The following is a 22,719-nucleotide window of genomic DNA, read 5'->3' on the forward strand; positions in this document are numbered from 1 at the left end:
TAACCCTCCGCTTGACTTGCTAATAGCTTTATTTAGCTTCATTGCCACAAGTTCATCATGATTAGGTCAAACACATTTGATAGGAACTCTCTTTTAGAAAATAGAGTTCCACTATTTTATTCAGCACATATCCCTCCCTGAACTTCTTCGGCCACCAAAAGAATAACTTCCCTATAAATAATTCACCTATTACTTTTTCCATTTATTTCACAGGAACATTTCGAAGGAAATAAAGAAATACATAAAGGAGAAAATAAAGCTAAGTGTGCACCAAAAGTTGACTGTTCTGCATGTAATGCTCTATTTCATTCCAGTATCAATGTTGAGACTGGGTATCAGTGCATCCTGTTCTCTTCATAGCTCTGTTCATCAAAAAGAAAAAAAAAAGTTTCCTATTACACAACAGTTTCCTCATACCTTCCAACATGGTTCACACAAAATGGAAAAAGAATGTCTTCTTGTTTCCATTGCACAGTCCATGAATATTCAATGAGCACTTACCATTTCAGTGCATTAGGTTCTGGGTTTGTATATAAGAACAAAAACCATGCTTGGCTTCACATACACTCTATAAGCTAGAGAGAAGACTCAAATAACAGGTATTTAAATATGTAAGGAAAGTGGTTAAACAGCACAGAGGGGACAAAGAACATCGTTAGCAATGTGAAAATCAGGGAATGGAATTATATTTTAACTTTTTGCTTACCTGTATTTAGTACCTGCAGGACACCAGTAATCAATGTTTAATATATGTTACATTTCATTGTATATGTTATCCATGTGTGTGTTGATAGATGAATAAGAAGCACAGGCAGAGACAGAAAATACATGTTTGTATGCATGTTTTATTTCTTTGGCCAAATTTGATTTATATTTGATGCTCTTATTTCCAGAAAGATCTTCAGGTGAGGTCTGTTCCCGTCTGTGTCATCTTCTGCATCCTCGAGTGCTCACATAGGCTGAAGCTAGCAAGCTGTGCTCTAAGCACTTCCCTTTACAGCCACCACACAGACATACTCTAGTCCTACAAAGTAAAGATTTGCTGCAGTACAATTAGTATTAAAACAAATTCACCTCACTACCATATCTAATTTCTTCAACCAAATGGGTGATCGGTGCACATTTTTGTTCCTATCTAAGTCATCAGTCTTGATACATGTTTTTATTAGTTCTTAAGTATTTGGGGTACAAGAGATAAATTCTATGTGTGCTTTCCCTTCCTAAGGAGAAGAGGTAAGAACAGTCATAACTCAGGTACGTCAGTGTCTATCTTCTCTTTATTGATGGAGAACATCAAATGTTATACTAAAATAGTCAAGTTGTGTTGTGGTATATTTGATCACACTGTGTGAAAATGCGTCACTGTTTTATTCTGATTGGTCTAATAAAGAGTTGAATGGCCAATAGCTAGGCAGGAAAGGTTAGATGGGACTTCGAGACAGAAAGAGGAACTCTATATTAGAATCTGGGATGGAGGATTATGCCACTGATACATGGGAGGAATTGGACATACAGAAGGGGAAAAAGGCAACTGAGCCATATGGCAGAATGTAGATTAATAGAAACAGGATAGTTTGAGTTATAAGAGCTAGTTGGAAACATGCCTAAACTAAAGGTCAAGCTTTCATAATTAATAATAACTCCCTGTGTCATTATCTGGGGTTGGTAGCAAAAAGGAAAATCTGACTACAAGGTTGCTCCAATAAAAGTGGTGTATTAGCTGAAGACTTAAGTGTTTCCTTCAGCCTATCCCACTCATGTTCAAGACAACTGAATTAACAGTGAACATCTAGATCATTCTACCAATAAAGTAATAATATATATATTTTATTTATGTGCATATATGCTTGGTCTGCAAGTTGGTCTGTATACCACATGAAGCTAAAAGAGGGCATCTAATCCCCTGGAACTGAAGTTACAGATAGGTCTGAGCCATCATGTGTGTGCTGGAAATCAAACTGTGGTCCTCTGGAAGAGCAGTCAGTGCTCTTAACCATTGAACCATCTCTTCGACTCCCATTACATTTATATCAACAAACTGTTCGTTTTGTTTACATAAGCCACCATGCCAAGTGCTAGTATTACAACTTTAATAAGGGAAGTGTATCCCACCTTCCCAAACTTTAAATATTAGAACCACTTGGCAATAGTAAGCCATAGTGAGAACCCAGGAGTTTAATCATCCACACTAAAGATCTAACCTCATTTTGATAAAACACGATGTGTTAGTTCTAAGTGTTTGTGTTGAAATCCGGTTTACAAATTCACTATTTGGTCATTTATGATGAATTTTCTGCTGTAATTTTTAGGATTTATTGTTTGAGAATTTCATACCATTGTGTAATGTGTTTTGATCTAGCCCTCCCCCCACTTCTATTTCCCACATCTTCCCATATCTCCTGCCACATTTCCTCCCCAGTTTATGCTCATTTAAGGCACCGAGTCTACTTAGTTCTGTCAGCATGCACATGAGCCTAGTGCCATCCACTGAGCAAAAGTGGCTTATTGGGAACCACATTCCTAATAAAAATTCCCCCATCAGCCATCTATTACCAGTTACTCCTCAGCTGAAATTAAGACTTCATGAGCCCCCTCCTCCGTGCATGCTGGGATTTAGGCTGACTTTATCTGGAGAGGGCTTGTGCAGGCATCACAGCTGCTGAGAGCACATATCTAACTAAGTGGGAGAGGGTTGGATCAACAGCCCTGCCATATCCAGAAAACACAGCTTCACAGCAGTCTACACTTTTTCTTAAAATCTTCCTACCCCTCTTCCAAGATCACATCAGAGCCCTTAGGGGAGGAGCTGTGATCCAGATGTTCTATGTAGGACTGAGCACTCCTTAGTCCCTCATTCTCTGCTCAATGACCAGACGTGAGTCTCAGTATTAACCACCATTAACCACATAAGGAAGTTTCTATGGTGAGGACTGAGGGCTCTGTTCATTTATATGTGTAAAGATGAGAACTTGGGGACACAGTTTAATACTACATCCATTTAGCAGAATAGTGGCAGTTGGTTCTCCCTTCGGCACTATGGCTTATCCAATTATGGTTTCTTGGTGGCCAGATAACTTGATAATGTCTTGCTACATTAAGTCATGGGACCCATTTCCCCTATCCTGCCTTCTCAAAATTCAAAAATCTTGTGAAACTCTCCAATCAAAAAGCAGTGAGGAAGACTTTTAATAGCACAATGTAAAATATAAATGACTCAGATCCTTGATTTATGAACTTTAAATTTTTACTAAATGTTCTCCTTTCCCATTCTGATAATTGATTGCTATGGGCCTTTTGCTTTATGTTGTATTAGGTACTGAGTGACCAGAAGAAAGGCTGCTACTATAGTTAGTGAACCAATTACCTGAAATGCATTTTAAAATTAATTCTACATATTTTGTGCAATTTTTGAATTTTACTTATGAAATTGTTGCCACAATCATACTTGTACACACACACACACACACAAAATCTTTCACATCTTTGCCCTTGGTGATTTTATTTAAGTAAAAAGATCTTTACTAGCCAATAATGATACATATCTTCATGATAAGTATGGCCGTTTTGTAATAAAGTTGCTAGCTTTTGGTATAGGGTTTTATAAATTGATGCCATCATTTACCAATCGGTGATTCTATTACAACAGCATCACAGAAGTTTATTGTCATCTTCATTTAATTTTATTTGTCTCTAGAGTGGTTTTCCAAGGTCTTTTTCTACTAAATAAATCTTTTGTTTATTCCTATTCATACTATTTAATTACTGTAGTTCTATTACATATTTTAATGCCTGTTTTATCTGGTTAGATTGTAATACCCCACGATTCTTTTAAAACATTTCATCCTCTGTTTGCATTAACCAGTTGAACTTGGAAATACCTTTTATTTAGTTCCAAAACCTATTCTAATTTTTGCAACTGCATCAATCACAGAGGCTCATTTGGGCAAACATAATAAGTTCACTATGCAGAAAGCAGATAAGCAAATGTTGCAGGAGCAAATAGTAAGAAATCTACGCTAACAGGTGAGAGGATCAGAAAAGACCTAAAGCCTGAAGGTAGGCAGGATGGAAAGAAGCTTAATGGGGAGGGGACACCACTGAGGCCAGGTGTGCACTAGATGACTGAGTATAAGGGAGGCGATAAGAAAGGCAGAAGATAGGCCATGATGGATCTTCTGTGAAATGTAAATTTGAGGTTAGAGTTGATTTCAAAGACAACAGATTTTTCAAGACTTTAAGTAAAGAAATGATGTCAAGATGGTATCTTAAAGTTGTCTTGATTTGCATTTCACTGATCGCTAAGGAAGTTGAGCATGACGTTAAGTGTCTTTTGGCCATTTGAACTTCTGTTGAGAGATCTCTGTTCAGCCAGTGCCCCATTTTATAATTGGGTTGATTAGCCTTTTACGGTCTAGTTTCTTGAGTTCTTTATATATTTTGGAGATCAGACCTTTGTCAGTTGCGGGGTTGGTGAAGAACTTCTCCCAGTCAATGGGTTGCCTTTCTGTCTTAGCAACAGTGTCTTTTGCTTTACAGAAGCTTCTCAGTCTCAGGAGGTCCCATTTATTCAATGAGGCCCTTAGTGTCTGTGCTGCTGGGGTTATACGTAGGAAGTGGTCTCCTGTGCCCACGTGTTGTAGAGTACTTCCCACTTTCTCTTCAATCAGGTTCAAAGCCTGGGTTAAAACCGGTCTCGCTGAACAGAGTGGACAATGAGGACTACTGAGACCTCAAGAACAATGGCAATGGGTTTTTGATCCTACTGTACCTATTGGTTTCATGGGAGCCTAGGCAGTTTCGTGGATGCTCACCTTACTAGACCTGGATGGAGGTGGGTGGTCCTTGGACTTCCCACAGGGCAGGGAACCCTGATTGCTCTTTGGGCTGACGAGGGAGGGGGACTTGATTGGAGGAGGAGGAGGAAAAGGGGAGGCGGCGGTGGGGAAGAGACAGAAAGCTTTAATAAATAAATAAATAAAAAGAAACAAACAAACAAAAAAAGAAATGATGTCAATATTTGTCATGTTTAGAAGTTATCTCTCCTCATGGTATTGATAACTGATTGGACTAGAGCAGATATATAGGACGAACTATTTACAAAACTGTTAAAGAGATTCATGTAAGTGGTGTTGATGAGCTAGTGTAGGACAAGGCTAGTGCAATGAGAAGGAAGAAGCATTGCCTAAACCTAACTCTTATCCACTGTCAGAGTGTAAGGATGTATTCTTTAAAAAGGTACTGTATACCTAATAGTAGAGCCAGTGCTCTAGAGCTCTGGTTTCCCGGAGTTCTTTCAGCTTGGTATAGCTAGGTCAAAAAGAACTTTGTGACATATTTTAGTCTGAGCATTCACTGCTGGAGATTAGGCAGTTAATCCTCTAATTATGGGGATGATAAAGTGGGATGAAATGCATTGTGGGATAAAAACACATAAGACTACTCTGTGTTAATGGAAACAGCAGTAACACAAAGCAACACTTGGGAAAGCTTCTAGGTATCCTGCAATCAGATGTGCTCACTTGGATATTTTAATAAGTATTATAATTGCCTCTGCTTTTCCATAAATGACAGAAGAAAAAGAAAGCAATATTAGGCCAAGTAATACATGAAAACCTCGAATGAACCTGTAACTATCTAATACATATTTTGAGACCTGTATCAACATTCTGGCTTATGATGAGGATATTCTCTCTAAAAATGATATGCACAAGCAATTAAACCAAAAGAGATAGTTCACAAAATATACCACATGACACTGACCAGCATAGATGAATAAGCCTGTGCATTATCATTTAAAAATTGTGAAGACAAAGATGCTTCGGAAATGTATTAATATTGGAAAATTAACAGCAGAATTTATATAAACCAGGTTGATAAAAAAATCTATAGAATAATATTAAAATAGTGCCAGCGGCAAGGTAATTATATCAGATTATTATATCTGGTATTGTCAGATACCATGGAACAGTTAAAGTTACCATGTTTCACAGGAAATCCTAAAATCAGTAGTAAAGAGATTTCCCTCCAAGAGTTTCGCCAACTGAGTGTTCACACTTCCCTGTCAATCTGATTCTTTCCAAAAATCAGAGTTCCCACCAGGAATTTATGCCAACTGTCATTCTGTCTATCTTCCTTAGTGAGGCTTTCTCAGGGAAGGTAAGTTAGTGGCCATGGGACATTCGGAAACTGCACATTCAGCAACTGCAGTTGCAGCTGCTCTCTGTCACTGCTGCCATCTCAAGGCTTTTCCAAGGCCCTGGCTAAAGAGGTCCTGGCACCTGGCAGTGGCAAATTAGGGGCTCCGAGTGATTCCCATGCAAGCAAATAAAGGCCAGCAGAGTCAGACATTCCTACAATGCAAACAATGCACATATCACCACCCTCACATAGCTTACGCCTGTTTCATGCATGTAAAGATAAGTAGCATTGCTAAAAGCAAAAATAACATTTCTGAACACGATTTTTGATGAAATGATTTCCCTCAAGACTGCTAACAACAGGTTGTCTTCACTAGGTGGGGTAACAGCATAGCGTGCATCGCCTTGCAAGAGACATTGAGAATGTTCCTGTAGATTAATTTTGTATTAAAATTAGATCCTACTTTGAAATATGAAATAGTTGAAGTAACTAATTTGCAATGCCTCGGTGAAAAGTTTGCCAACCCTAATTAACTCCTCCAGTCTCAGAAGACTTTCTCAGTTGGCCCAGAAATATGTCTATAAGAATTGTGAAGAGAAATTAAGCTCTGTTACTGGCATAGATGGTAACAAAGAGATAAGTAGAAAAATCAGCCTTTACCAAGGGTGGATATTAAGCTGAGATGGCAATGAAGGCTGTGGGCCCAGAATAACGTTATCGTTTGCAATCGAGTAGCTCATGCAGCATAGCTTTTTTTTTTTTCTTCATATATAGTCACTTCGGATTTTTGGGTTTTCAAGATGTTTGAAATGAAATATATGTTTCCAGGAAAATGACTATTTAGACATTTTCCTTATTCAAATGTACCTAGATAAACTGGCATAGGTAATTTTTGCTGCAATTTCTTAAAATGTTGTTATTAAAATGAGAAAGAAAAAAGATCCACTCAAAATAAGAAAATCAGTCTTTCAGCTTCAAAACATCCACCACTTTCTGTTACCAGTCCTCAAATCAGCAAAAGCTCTGCATTTGATTCCTCTGCCAGTTAGGTGACATGAATCCTACTGGATCTGCCAATACCAAGAGATGGACTATAACAATTCATTAGAAACAATTAATTCACCCATATTTTTAGAGATACTGAAATACTCCCTGACTTTTCCATCCCTGGTATTGGGCAACCACAGTATTCTTTCCATGAGTCTCTGTAAGTGAGCAAAGATGATTGAAAAGCCTTAGAAAGGTCAAACTGTCAGTGCTAGGTCTGGAGCAAGTGGACTGATTTGGTCCCAGGGCTTCGAGTCTTGGCCATGTTAGTCATCACCTAGAACTCAGTGTGGGGACAAGCCAGAGAAGTCTACATGACTAGGAGCTCCCCACTACTGTGGGAATTTAAAACTGTGAACCAGGATATATAAAAATCATCTTGGAAAAATGAGATCTCTTCACTACTTTATATTCTCTGAGCTTAGCTTTGACCTACTTTACTTTTTCCTACATAAACTGTATAATTTATAAAATAATTTCAGAGTCCGAAATGAATAGAAATACATATCTGATTAGATTGTATAAGTTTATCCTAGGCATATTTTATGTGCATATAACATCGAAGTTTGAAAATAGTAGTCTTTGATTTCTATTCATAAAATAAAAATAATTTGATATATTTGATTTAATGTGCATTTCTCACCAGTTGTTTTAGTCTACAATAAATTAACATTTCTCCCATCAAAAGACATTCCCCAAGTGCTTGCTTACCAAATATGCAGTCCTCCTTTCCCCCTCTGTTTGGGAGTCTAATCCTGATATCTGAAAATTTGTGCTGAGTCTATTGTTCTCTCCACAGGTATCCCAACCCCACTCCTCCTTCTGAGATCCAAACACCTCCTTCTGAGGACTTAGACTGATTGTTTTCTCATTCTTTCACTTCTTTCTCCTTCTGAGAACCTAATGCCATCATATGAGCATCTTTGTGAGTACCCATATGCCTCTTTTGGGTCATTCATCTCCACTTTTCCTTAGCATGTTCTCCTAAAATTCTGAGAACTTAAATCAAGAGCCTGTTTGCAGTACAGACTGTCTGCTCTTAAAATCAGAAGCTGTGCTTTTTCATAGCAAACCAGGACCACCTCTGTTATCTCAAGCACTCATCACCATTGAGTAACTACAAAATTTAGCTTCAATCTTCACCAAGCTAAACCAGAATCTGCCAAGCTCAGTTACCAGCAAATAGAGATCCAAACACCAACTCAACAAAGTAGTGAGTGACAAATATCAATACCAAAGTACACAATCAATGGTCCAACTCCAGATGCTCAAGTTCCATCATAGAAATACACACAACACAGAAAGTCAAGACAATAAATCTTCTCAAAAATTATTAATTCCATGGCTATTATCCATTGTGAGAGCAAATTAGATAATGTTCAAGACCTTGAATGCAAAATAACAATCGTGAATCTGTTCACAAAACCCAGAAGAAGCATAAACAAATACTGGAATAAAGTCATTAAAAGTATAAACAACTGATTGAATAAGGAAAAATGTCAAGACATAAAACTCTAATCTTAACTACAACAATAAGAAAAGGGAATAAAAGAGATACAAATAAGGAAAGAATTATTTTTTAAAAAAAATCTTGTTAAATGATTTATTTTGAAAGATCCTAAAGATTCCACCAAAAATCTCTTACAGCTGTCACACAGTTTTAAAAACATGGTAGGATACAAAATTAAGACAAAAAAATCAATAATCTTTCTATATAGCAGTGACAGGTATACAGGGGGAAAAATCAAGAAAACAATCCCATTTACAATCGTCACCAGAACTAAATAAAAGACCTAGGACTATACCTAACCAAAGAGACAAGAACTTCAGTCCCTGAGTCAAGGAATTGAAGAAAACACAAAGAGATGGGAAAACCTCCCATGCTCATGAGTTATAATAATTAACTTCATGAAAATGCCCATCCCACCAGAAGCAGTATGCACATTCCACAAGAGCCAAACTCCAGAGCCCTCCTTTACAAACAGAAAAAGTCCAAAATCTTATGTGGAAACACCAGTGACAAGAACAAACCCAACCAATCTGAACCAAAATAATACTGCAGGCAGCACCACACCCACTTTCAAGTTCTATTACTGAGCCATAATAATAAACCAGTGTAGTTCTTGTACAGACACAGACATGTGGAACAATGGACAGGATCTCTATTCTATTAGGTCTAGGTATAAATCATAAAATACAGCTGCCTGAATTTTAACAAATATGCCAAAAACATATTTGGAAGATAAGATAGCATCTTCAACTAACTGTGCTTAGAAAACTGGATACCAATCAGTAACAAACTGGAAATAAACCCTCATGGCTCACTCTGTACAAAACTCAACTGAAGCCCTTCTCTTTCTGTCTCTGGAATAGCCAGTTCTTTGCACACTGAGTTCTCGTTGCCCACTCCCAAGGGAGGCACTGTCTAACCCATTCTCTGACTACTCATCTCATCAATATGTATTGATTCATTTGATTTTCATGTTCTTTTCTTGCTGTATTTACTGATAAGCTTATTCATTTGTAATATTTTAATTAATTTCCGATAAACTTTCTCATGTCATGATTTTTTAATTGGATTGTTTCTCTTTTATGTGGCTAGTCTTTCTGTAGGTTTTCCTTGGTTCTTTCTGAGAACCATATTCTAGTTATTAATATTTTATATAGTGAGGTGAAGGAGATAATTTTCATTGATAGCCACCTTATTAAATATTTCCTAACTACATATTCAAGTATTGCTGCATTCTAATGTGCTTTTAACAGGGACTTCTTTCTTTTCAATGTTTCTTCTCTCTCTTCTATAATTTCAATGAATCTTCTAGAGAAAACGGATATGAAGTTGTTTTCATATTTGGTTTCATTTTAATTATGTCTTCCAATATTATTTTGGTCCAAAACCTGAGCAATATAAAATAACCTCCAGGTGAGATTTATGAAATAATTTACTATGTTATTTATTATGATCTCATAGTAATTTGTTTCCAATTTTTGTTATATAATTGACAATTTTTCTAGTGTCTAATACGTGGTTCCATAATATGCCCCTGTATTTTTTATTTGGGTCCCACTAGCTCAAAACTGTCTATTTAGTTAAGAGAGATATCTTTAATTAAATAAATATAGATTCTAATAAATCATCTTTAGTAGATGTACAAGTTTTACAAAATCATTTAATGCAATACTAAAAAGATATTCTTTATAATGCTTAATAATAAAAGGAAAAAAGAGGAGAAACTAAGGCAGTCGTTATCCTTAGTAAACAACCAACATATTTAAACACAAAATAAAGTTGAGCAATTCTGCTGTATCACTATCATAATATAACAATGTGTTTTTGTGAAGCTTAAAGAGAATATCTGGCCTTTTGATTACAACCTAAAAGCTTTTACAACTATGTTGATGTTTACAGAATACAAAGAAAGAATCCCTTACAGTACTTCCTTAGTCAACTGACTTGCAAACACAAAAGAAAAAGAAAACAGGAGAACAAGAGGATAACTTAAATATCTTTTGTGCTATTTCTACAAAATAGTTGCTTTGTTCCATGTACTTTGTGATAGTGAGTTATGGGGCCTGTGATTTGGTGTCCTGTTCTCAGAGGAGGCCTACACTTCAGGAAACTGAGCAAGGAACTAAATGAAATAAAAGTCTGGGCCAAGTGAATTTGTGAGGAGCAAGAAGACAGGAGGAGAAAATGTTAAACAAAGCGGTGGTTCTCAGCCTTTCTAGTGCTGCAACACTTCTGTATGATTTCTCATGTTGTGGTGACCCCCTAACCATAAAATTATTTCGTTGCTACTTTATAACTGTAATTTTGGTACTGTTATGAATCGTTATGTTATACAGGTTATCTGTCATGTGACCCCAAGAGGATCACAACACACAGGTTGATAACCTCTAAAGGGAACTGTCAAAAACGTTAGGCTGAAAAAGCTGAGAAAGCAGCAAGGCTGGCCTGTGTCTGAGAAACAATGCAAAGGATTTCTCCAACGTTTTGGTCTCAGAACTTATTGTATTTTTAAAAATAACTAAAAACCTCCATAGTTATTTTTATGTTGTTTTTATCTGCTGGTACAATGTACCAGAAATTAAAATAGAAAATATATTTTTTGATATCATTAATAGTGAAGTCATTGTATTTTTAAACATTTGTGAATGTAAGCCTTACCAAATGACATAAGATGAACAGAGACGTATATATTAGCTTGAACACCTTTCCTCCAAAATTAAGAAATAGAGTCCTTTTTATTTTTAGCCCATTGACAACATGCCTTTTGAAAGATCTTGTTGAAAGGACTCCATTTCTTTGCCTTTGTGCTTGAGAGATCATGGATTTTGTAACCTCCAGTTGACTTGGGATTCAACACAACATTTTGGAAATAGAGTGCCAAACAACCAAACTTACTCTACCTTACTCTTGGAGTAAATAATCTCCAGCAATGGAATGTAATAAATTTCCATATTTTATAAAACCTTTCATCTCAGGTGTTTTCTGCAACTGTACAAGTAAACTAGTTAAATTAGTGTTGTTTACTTTTTCTTCAACTCTCTACAATGATTGACCAAGCAAGAGAGAACAGTATTTCTGTTCCCATGGTTTCTATGCCCAAACTACTGCAGTGTGTGGTAGCAGAAGTATGCGAAGAAATCCATCCTCGGGGATCTGGAGTTGGAAAGGAGATGACTATTTTAACAGATTTTTCAGATACTTTTGTGTTGTGAGGAGCGGCAGCGGGGCTGCATCCTGCCACCCAGCCGCCCACATCGAAACTGTATTCTTTTAAACACTGCTTGGCCCATTAGTTTCAGCCAATTATTGGTTAGCTCTTACATATTGATCTAACCCATTTCTAATAATCTGTGTAGCCCACAAGGTGGCTTACCAGGGAAGATCTTAACCTGCATCTGTCTGGAGTGGGAGAATCATGGCGACTGCCTGACTCGGCTTCTTTCTCCCAGCATTCTGTTCTGTCTGCTCCACCTACCTAATTTTCTGTCCTATCAAAGGCCAAGCAGTTTCTTTATTAATTAACCAATGAAAGCAACAGATAGATATAAGACCCACCTCCATCACTTTTGAAAATCCCTCTTTTGTGATTTTTTTTTGTGAATTTTGATTCAACAAGTGACAAATATTTAAGTGATGAGATCAACTAAAATGGGAAATTTGACAAAAGTCTACTCAAAGAAGCGGGTTCATTTGTAGAAAAGACATATTACTTCATCATACAAGGGAAATAATTTTAAAAAACAAAAACAAAAGAAATCTTATTGTGTTGATCATGATGCCGGTCACCTGACTTTTCCTAGCTAACAGATGACTGACGTGGTGGATCAAGTGAGAGGATAGGGTTAGTGGACTGCAGGCTTGGATTAGAAAATAACATTCACAAGGATGAGCTAGATAGCAAAGGAGAGCTAAGGATGAACATTCAAGCAGCAGAATTCTTAAAATAGATAAATGCATTTTATAGCAATACCAGAAGCAACTTTTGAACTGGAGGTGATGTGAACAATCAAGAATATGTTTCTCAGAACAGAATAACAAGAAATGAGCCTTAGAATAGAATTCAGAAAAGTACTTGAATACATTAGAACCAAGTCCCTTGTGTTCTTGAGATTCATGGTTTAATTAAATATATAATGAGAGCATTTATAAAAATCATAAAGTGAGTACACTCAAGAGCACAGCCAGTAAATTTCAAAAAAAATCTCATATTACATGATGACTATATTTAGCTATTTTATTGTCCTTAATTTTCTATACCTGTTAAGAATGAATTTGTCCTGTTGAAATAGGTCAGTGTCATTGTCTAATGGTTGGTAAAGAAAGATAAACAAAATAGGAAGGCTTAATTATTTTGAAAATGCTCTTACTTGAGCCATTTAAAATTATATTAATTTAAACTGCAATCAAAATCTAGGTAAAAGAAATAGTTACAATTTCTGAAATGCATATATATGTAAAATTATCTGATATATCAAGCTGATTAATTGATATCAGTAATTGTCAACTGACACACCCTGGACTCATTGGGGAGAAAGTTTCAATCAAGGATTGTTACATTGGTCTGATCAATGTACCTCTTAATTGAACATATTCAGTTGGGAAGACCAACTCTGAATAAACAGCACAATTTTCCCAGCTGGACCAGGAATTGTAGAAGTGTGAAGGAAGCTAACAGAGTGTGTGTGAGCATGCAGACAGGAATCCTCATGTTTACTTGCCCTCTGCTTTTGACTGTGGATATGATCATTTAAATTCCTGGCTTGACTTACCAGCAACAATGGGTTCTATCTGACTGGGAATTATAAACTGATCATTTCTCTCTCATCTGGGGTGCTCTTTGTCAGGGGATCTTATCACAGCAAATGAATAAATAACATTCAGACGTATTCTAAGACCAGACACGAACAAGAGCACACTTGACAGAGTAACCTTGGATCTTCTTTGTTTTGCCTTCAGTAGGCAGAGCTTTTCTTGTCTGTGAAGTAGGTGAAGAGTGAGAACAGATAATTATTTTTAAGGACAGCTGGGACTGAGTATTAGCAGCTAAAGACATAATAAGTTACTTACTGCTTCACAATAATTAAGTTACAGAACATTAATGATAACATATGCAGAATTTAAATGAGTTTTAGAGTGCTTGTTTATAGTAGACTGAATTTCAAAGTGTTCATGTTTCTTTTCTCTGTTATCTTTCATCATGGTGTCTTAAATGCACCTTACATTTTCCATGCAACTCTGTCTGTTCCAGTTTCAAAGAGAACTTAAATAAATAGTATGCCTTTTATAATTCTGCTTGTAACATTGATTGCTGCTTTGTTTTGTTTTTAAATACTATTTATTAATATAAATTACATTCTATACATACAAATCTATGTGTGTAAATGCATATATGTAGTTCAAATGACATTATCACACTTGGGCTGAAAATAGTCACCGAAGATCATAGAATATCTACAAAAATCCCAATATCAGACATTAGAAACTCCCACTTCAAGCATGGATTAGGGAAGTCCAAGAAACTCTTACACAGTATAGGCCATTGCTGTTCACTTTGAGTGCCTTCCAGAGGTTAAAAGTGAGTCCCTATTGCTGATTACACTTTTCGTTTCAGACACAAGACCCAGAGAATTTGAGCTGTTTCTGATATAAAAACCTCCTTTCTGGAGTTCTAAAGTACCAGAAGATGCCATGCAAGCTTTCAGAGAAGTCTCACAAAATGGTTGGTTTCTTTTCTATACTGAAAATACTTTTCTTTTAATACAATACATAGTGATTACAATTTCCCTCCTCTTACTCTAACAGGTTCGCCAGACCTTAGCACGAATGAATCTATGATAGAAGCACCATTCAGATCATAAAATTCAGCACATGGAGAGCACTACCTACAAAAATTAAAACAAAGACCTAATCCATCAAAGTTCATAATTCTGGGAAAGTATTCAAATATACCAACCTTGCTTTTAGGCTTCTGTAGCTCTGCTTCTGGCTGACTGTTCTTGTTAACTGATGTATGTCAGTTCAGGATATGCTTTTTTGTGTTGCTTAAGAGTTCACCCTGAGAAAGACTCAGGGCTACACTGGGATCCCAAATACCCAGTACAGTCACCAGCCTGCAAATAAAGACTTTCTATTGGCTTAATCCTGTGCCCAAGCTGTCTTCTTTGGTGAATAATCCACAAACCTCAACCTTTCAGTTCTTTCCCACCTCCTCTTCCCTCCAGATTCACAGCCTTTCCGTCTCTGTTAGAAAACAAACAGGCATTTAAGGAATAATAATAATGATGATAATAATATAAGTTATACAAAAACAAACAAATCAGGTCATAACATAACAACCAAACAAGAAAAAATGTGCCAAAGAAAAAGCATAAGATCTCATAGACACATATGCCAGGAAAAACACACACACACACACACACACTCACACACAAGATTCTCATATGCAAACACCCAGGAATCCCATAAAAACCCAAAAAACAAAAATTCATAATATATACATGAAAGACCTGTAAGATTTCAAAAAAAAAAAATCTCTGACTCAACTATATGAGATAAAGAACGTCCAAAGAGGTCATTGTGTTCATTTTGTGTTGGCGATCTACTGCGAGGCATGGGGCCTACCCTTAAGAGTAGTTGTTCACTATTTCCATCCATTTGCCTGCAAACTTCAAGAAGTCCTTGTTTTTTACTGCTGAGTAGTACTCTAATATGTATATATTCCATACTTTCTTCATCCATTCTTCATTTGAAGGGCATCTAGGTTGTTTCCAGGTTCTGTCTATTACAAACAATGCTGCTATGAACATAGTAGAGCATATACTTTTGTTGTATGATAAGGCCTCTCTTGGGTATATTCCCAAGAGTGGTATTGCTGGGTCTATGGGTAGGTTGATCCCGAATTTCCTGAGAAACCTCCACACTGCTTTCCAGAGTGGTTGCACAAGTTTGCATTCCCACCAGCAATGGATGAGTGTACCCTTTCTCCACACCCTCTCCAGCAAAGGCTAATCATTGGTGTTTTTGATTTTAGCCATTCTGACAGGTGTAAGATGGTATCTTAAAGTTGTCTTGATTTGCATTTCCCTGATCGCTAAGGAAGTTGAGCATGACCTTAGGTGTCCTTTGGCCATTTGAACTTCTTCTGTTGAGAGATCTCTGTTCAGCCAGTGCCCCATTCTATAATTGGGTTGATTAGCCTTTTACGGTCTAGTTTCTTGAGTTCTTTATATATTTTGGAGATCAGACCTTTGTCAGTTGCGGGGTTGGTGAAGATTTTCTTCCAGTCAGTGGGTTGCCTTTCTGTCTTAGCAACAGTGTCCTTTGCTTTAGAGAAGCTTCTCAGTCTCAGGAGGTCCCATTTATTCAATGAGGCCCTTAGTGTCTGTGCTGCTGGGGTTATACATAGGAAGTGGTCTCCTGTGCCCACGTGTTGTAGAGTACTTCCCACTTTCTCTTCTATCAGGTTCAGTGTGTTCGGAACGATATTGAGGTCTTTAATCCACTTGGACTTGAGTTTTGTGCATGGTGATAGATATGGATCTATTTTCATTCTTCTACAGATTGACATCCAGTTTTGCCAGCACAATTAGAGAAGCTAAATAAGAAGAACCCAAAGAAAAACATATAGGCATCCTCCTGAATATTAACTTTCAGCAGGCAATGAAAGGAGACAGAGACCCACCCACATTGGAGCACCAGACTGAAATCTCAAGGTCCAAATCAGGAGCACCAGGAGAGAGAGCACGAGCAAGGAACTCAGGACCGCGAGGGGGGCACCCACACACTGAGACAATGGGGATGTCCTATCGGGAACTCACCAAGGCCAGCTGGCCTGGGTCTGAAAAAGCCTGGGTTAAAACCGGTCTCGCTGAACATAGCGGACAATGAGGACTACTGAGACCTCAAGAACAATGGCAATGGGTTTTTGATCCTACTGCACCTATTGGTTTCGTGGGAGCCTAGGCAGTTTGGATGCTCACCTTACTAGACCTGGATCGAGGTGGGTGGTCCTTGGACTTCCCACAGGGCAGGGAACCCTGATTGCTCTTTGGGCAGACTGATGAGGGAGGGGGACTTAAGAGGGGAAGGGAAAGGGGAGGCGGCAGTGGGGAAGAGACAGAAATCTTTAATTAATTAATAAAGAAATAAATAAATTAAAAAAAAGAGTAGTTGTTCACCCGGTGAGATATCCTTGAAGCAAACCGATTTTTCATTTGCAAGTAGCTACTGACTGTCTATAGCTTTTGGGTTACAGATGGAGGCATGCATCCACTTCTTTCAGACCTAGGACCCCATCTGTTAAAGAACTATGCAATCTCTGTACATGTTACCACAGTCTCTGTGAGTTCATATTTATGCCAGCTCTCTAGAGTCTAGAAGACCTTCATTCCAACTTTTCCAACTCTTACACTATTTTCACCTCCACTTCTGCAAAGTTCCTTGAGCCCCAAGAGGAGGTATTTGATGAAGACATTCCTTTAAGGCCTGAGTGTTTCAAAGTCTCTCACACTCTGCATATTGTCTGGCTGTGACTCTCTGTATTTGTTGCCAGTGCGGAAGGAGGGAACTTCTCTGCTGATGGCTGAATGAGACATGGATTTATGAGTATAGAAGAATGATTTTAAGAGTCATTTTATTGCTACATTCCTTTAGCACAAAAGAAGTATTTGGTCTTCTCCTATATCCTTAGCCTCTATAGTCTCAGATTATTAGCTGCACAAGCAATTCTGGGTATGGGCTCCATTTCATGCAGTGGACCTCCACTCAAATTAGATATTGGTTGGTTACTTCCACAAGCTTTGTTCCTTTATTGTACCAGTATGTCATATAAGCAAGTCATTCTTGTAGACTGAAGGGTTTGCAGATGGGTTGGTGTTTATTTTTTCCTTTGGTAGCATGTAAAGTACCTTCCACTATCATGAATAATAAATAATCTAGGAATGAAAGCTCTAATAGGTACCAGCTCTACATATGGATCAGCTTGACATCTCCATGCTCACTGAGTTCAATCATAGGGCCTTACCATCTGTTTATGGGTAGTCATCAATAGCCTTTGGCAATAGCATGGTTTGTTTGGCAGTTCTCATAGGACCTCACAATCAGGAACTCAATTAGATATAACCCATTCTCAGAACTGGAAGGTGACAAGAGATATCCAATTGTGTCATCTCTGTCTTCTCCATTATTTAAGATTTCATTTAGATTACCTTAATATATCTATATATTTTAGGAAAATTCTACTGTATTAGGTTCCAAAGCCAGACAAGGGGCTGGAGATTGAAACACACACATAGAGAAACAGAGGTAACTCCAAGAATGTCCCAAGAATGCCCCCTTTATTGTGTTCCAGGGAAGCTTATATAAGGTCTCCTTGACTAATGGTCACACCATAACTCTCAGTTACAAGCCCAGTAAAAACCATTCCCCTGCCATCAGGAACCACTGAGGATCTCCTGCTCAGAGCAGCTGCAAAACAAGTTGTTTACTCCAGCAGGCAGGGAGTAACAGGAAATTCAGGGTTTGGGGGTCCACAGTCCCCAACAAAAGAGTTCAAGGTTATTCTCCCACTTTCTCTTCTATTAGGGTCAATGTACTTAGATTTCTGTTCGTCTTTGTTCCATTTGGAGTTGAGCTATGTGTAGGATGGTTCTATTTAGAGTCTTCTACATGAAGCCTACAGTCATCCAGTTTGACAAGCACCAAAGTTTAAAGATGTTATCTTTTTCCAGTGTGTATTTCTAACTACTTCATCAAAACTCAGATGTCTATAGATGTGTAGGTTTATGTCTGAGTTTCGGTTTTTTTTTTTTCTTTTTTTTTTATTGAGAATAAGAAAAAAAAGTTTCCGCCTCCTCCCAGCCTCCCATTTCCCTCCCCCTCCCCCCAATCTTCTCCCCCTCCCCCCTCTCTTCTCCCCCTCCCCCCACTCCTCTCACCCCCCCTCTCCTATCCAAAGAGCAGTCATGGTAACGAAGCTAAAGAAGAAGGTGAACCCAAGAAAAAACATATAGTTATCCTCTTGGCTAAGGGAAGTAGATAAAATTGCTGAGTTTCGGTTTTATTCCATTGATCAAGCTATCTTTTTCTAAGCCAATACCATGGGCTTTGACATGTTTGCTTATTTGTTTGGTTGATTGTGGATTTTTTGTTTATTCTTTTTTTTTTTTTTTTGCTTGATTAGAGTGTTTTGGTTTATTTGCTTTGTTTTTGTTTTTGTTTTCCTATAGCTATGATGTACAATTTGAGACTGGGGACATTGTTACCTCCAGCAATTCTATCATTCAGATGTGCTTCAGCTATTCTGGTTTCTGTTATTTCCATATAATGCTGAAGATTGTTATATCAAAATCTGTGAAAAATTGTGTTGGAATTGTGATATGATTTGCATTAAATCTGTAGATTTCATTTGGTATAATAATCTTACTGATCCATGAGCATGAGATCTTTCTGTCTGCTACTATCTTTTTCAATTTCCTCAATGTCTTAAAATTTTTATCATCGAAGTTTTTCACTTGCTTGGTTAGAGTTACCCCAATATAGTGTATATTCTTTGATGGTGTGGAAAAAAATGTTTTCCTGAATTCTTTCTCAGTCTGTCATTTGAATATAAGAAGGCTACTGATTTTGTGTTTTAATTTTCTATCATATTAATTTACTCAAACGTGGTTGTCAGCTTTAGGTGTTTTCTTGTGGAATTTTTAGGGCCACTTGTATATACTTTCAGATCATCTGCAAAAAATAACACTTTGACTACTTAACTTCCTCCCTGTATCCCCTTGATCTCTTTCATATTTCAAGTACTAAGTTGAATAGGTATGGTGAGAGTGAAAAAACCTGGTCATGCTTTTGTTTTTAATGGAAATGCTTTGGCTTCTCACAATTTAAATTGTTGTTGGCTATGGGCTTGCTGTAAATTGTCTTTATTGTGTTGAGGTATATTCCTTGTATCCTGAATCTCTTTAGGACTTTTATCACGATGGTGTGTTGTATTTTGTCAAAGGTTTTTAATGCATCTAATAAGGTGATATGCATTTTTGTCTTTTATTCTGTTTCGATAGTAGATTACATTTATCAAATTACAGTTGTTAAACATCTCTCATCTCTAGAATGTAGCCTAATTGATCATATGGTTGGCTATTTTGATGTGATGCTGATTCAGATTGCAAATATCTTATTGAGAATCTTAGCATCTGTAAGGGAAATTGTACTGTAATTCTCTTTCTTTGTTGAGTCTTTATGTGGTTTGCATATCAAGGCAGTTGTGACATCATAAAACAAATTCAGTAATGCTGATTCTGACTCTATTTTGTGAAAAAATATTATGAGTATTGGAATGCCTTCTTTGGAAATATGGTAGGATTCTCCACTAAAACCATCTGGATCTGGACTTTCCTGGCTTGGAAGATATCAAAATACTAGTTTTGTTTGGTTTTGTTAGGCACTATAGGTATGTCCAAACTGTATAGCTGATCTTGGTTTGACTTTTATAAATGGTATATACCTAGAAAATTATCTATCTTTTATAGATTTTCAAATTTGGTAGAATGCAAGTAAAAGTATGTCCTTATGATTATTTGGATTTCCTCAGTATCTGTAGTTACAGCCCCTATTTTGTCTGCAATTTTATTCAGATCTTTTCTCTCTATCTTTTAGTTAATTTGGCTAAGGGTTTGTCCATCTTACTGATTTTTTTCTCAAAGAAACAACGTATAATTTCACCGATTCTTTGACTTGATTTTGTGCTTCTATTTTATTGATTTAAGCCTTGAGTTTTATTATTTATTGCCATCTACACCATTTGGGTGTCATTTATTCTTTTTTCTAAAGCTTTCAAGTATACTGTGCTGTTATCAGTATGAGATTTCTCCAATTCTTTTTAATGTTGATACTTATTACTGTAAAATTGCCTCTCAGACGCATCTTCATTGTGTCCCTATAAGTTTGGGTATGCTGTGCTTTTATCTTCATTTAATTCTAAAAAGAACTTTCTTTTTGACCCATTTGTTTTCATTAGTTAGTGATTTGTTCAGTGTCCATGAGTTTGTAAGCTTATTGTTTCTGTTGCTGCTAATATCCAGTTTTAATCTGTCTGTGCTGGTCATATAGGATACAACATGGTATTTTGTATCTTCCATGTCTGCCTGCATGCTGCCTTGCTTCTTGCCATGACAATAGTGGACTGTAATGATAATGGACTCTGAACTATAAACAAGCCACCACAATTAAATGTTTTCCTTTATAAGAGTTAAAAAAAAAGATTTGCTTTGTATTTGATTATGTGGTCAGTTTTGAAGAAAGTTCCATGAGGTGCTTAGAAGAAGGTATATTCTTTTGTGTTTGGACAAAATGTTCTATAAATATTTGCTATGTCAATTTGATTTATTTGATTTAGCATCAGCATTTCTCTGAAAGTTTGGTTTTATCTGAATGACTTGTATATTGGTGAGCACCTTTATATTGAAATCACCCCTATCATTGTCAGGGTCAAGATGTAATTTTAGTTGTAATACTGTCTCCTTTATGAATTCAGGTGCCCTTGTATTTGATGCATACATGCTAATAATTGCAATATTCTCTTGGTGTATTTCTATTTTGATGAATTTGTACTGGCCTTCCCTCTCTTTTCTGATTAGTTTTTATTGTAACTCTATTTTGTCACATATAAAATACCTAGAGCAGTTTGCTTCTTAGGTCCATTGTTTTGATTATATTTTTCTAAATTTTCAACTTAGGTGATGTCTGTCCTTGATGATAAGGTGTGCTTCTTGGATGAAACAGAAGAATGAATCACATCTTCTGTTAGTCTGTATCTTCTTATTGGGAAATTAATACCATCACTGATATTAAAAGTTATCAATCAATCGTGTGTTGATTATCATTATTTTATTGTGGTGGTATAGGATTTTCTCCCCTTCTTCTAATTTTATGGTCTGATATTATTTATTTCCTGTACTTTCTTGGGTATTGTTAGCCTTGTCAAGTTGAAGTTTTCCTTCTAGTGCCTTTGGTAATGCTGGATTTGTAGACAGATGCTGCTTAAATTGGTTTCTATCAGGGATGTTTTTCTCCATCTACAGTGACTAAAAATGTACTGGCTATAGTAGTATGAACTGGCATCTGTAATCTTTTAGAGTTTGCACAACAGCTGTTTAGGACCTTCTGGCTTTTAGAGTCTCCATAAAGAAAAAGTCAGTAGTTATTCTAATAGGTTTGCCTTTATATTTTACTTGATTTTTCCCTTGACATATTTAATATTCTTGCTTTGCTCTGAGCGTTCAGTGTTTTGATTAATGCATCCCCAGAGAAATTTCTTTTCTGGTCCAGTCTGTTTGTTATCTTGTATACCTTTCACATCTTGATTGCCACCTCTATTTAATTAGGGTAAATTTTCTTCTATGATTTTATTCAAAATATTTTCTATGCTTTTGACTCAGGTTTGTTTTCTTATGCCTATTCCTATTATTCGTAGATTTGGACTTTTCATAGTATTGCAGAATTTCTGGATGTTTTCAGGCAGAAATTTTATATATTTACTCTTTTATGGGTGTCTTTATTTTTTCTATCTTGTTTTTAATGCCTGATATTTTATATCTCTTCTATTTTATTAGTAAGGTTTTCCTCTGAGTTTCCTATTTGTGTTCTTAAATTTTTCATATCCAGATTTCACACATTTTGGGTTTTCTTTACTGATTCTATTTCCACTTTCATGTCATGAACTGTTTTTTTTAATTCATTCCATTGTTTGTGTTATCATAGATTTCTTTAATGGATTTGTTCATTTCCTCATTAAGGACCACTAACATATTCATAAAAGCTATTTTGAAGTCTTTGTGCTATGTTTCAGCTATATTGCATTTTCCAGGGCCTACTGTAGTAGGGTTGCTGAACTATAGTGGAGAGATAGCATCCTGACTATCATTGAGTGTGTTTTTGTGCTAGTATCTAGGCAGTTAGGTTTGATATGATGCTATTTCTAGGTGCAGTGGTGTAGAAGGGTCTTCTTTCTATGTGTTGCTTTCATTGGT

Source organism: Alexandromys fortis, unplaced genomic scaffold (assembly GCF_014885135.2).
Source record: "Alexandromys fortis isolate MF-2015 unplaced genomic scaffold, M_Fortis_MF-2015_v1.1 scaffold_7, whole genome shotgun sequence".
Taxonomy (NCBI): domain Eukaryota; kingdom Metazoa; phylum Chordata; class Mammalia; order Rodentia; family Cricetidae; genus Alexandromys; species Alexandromys fortis.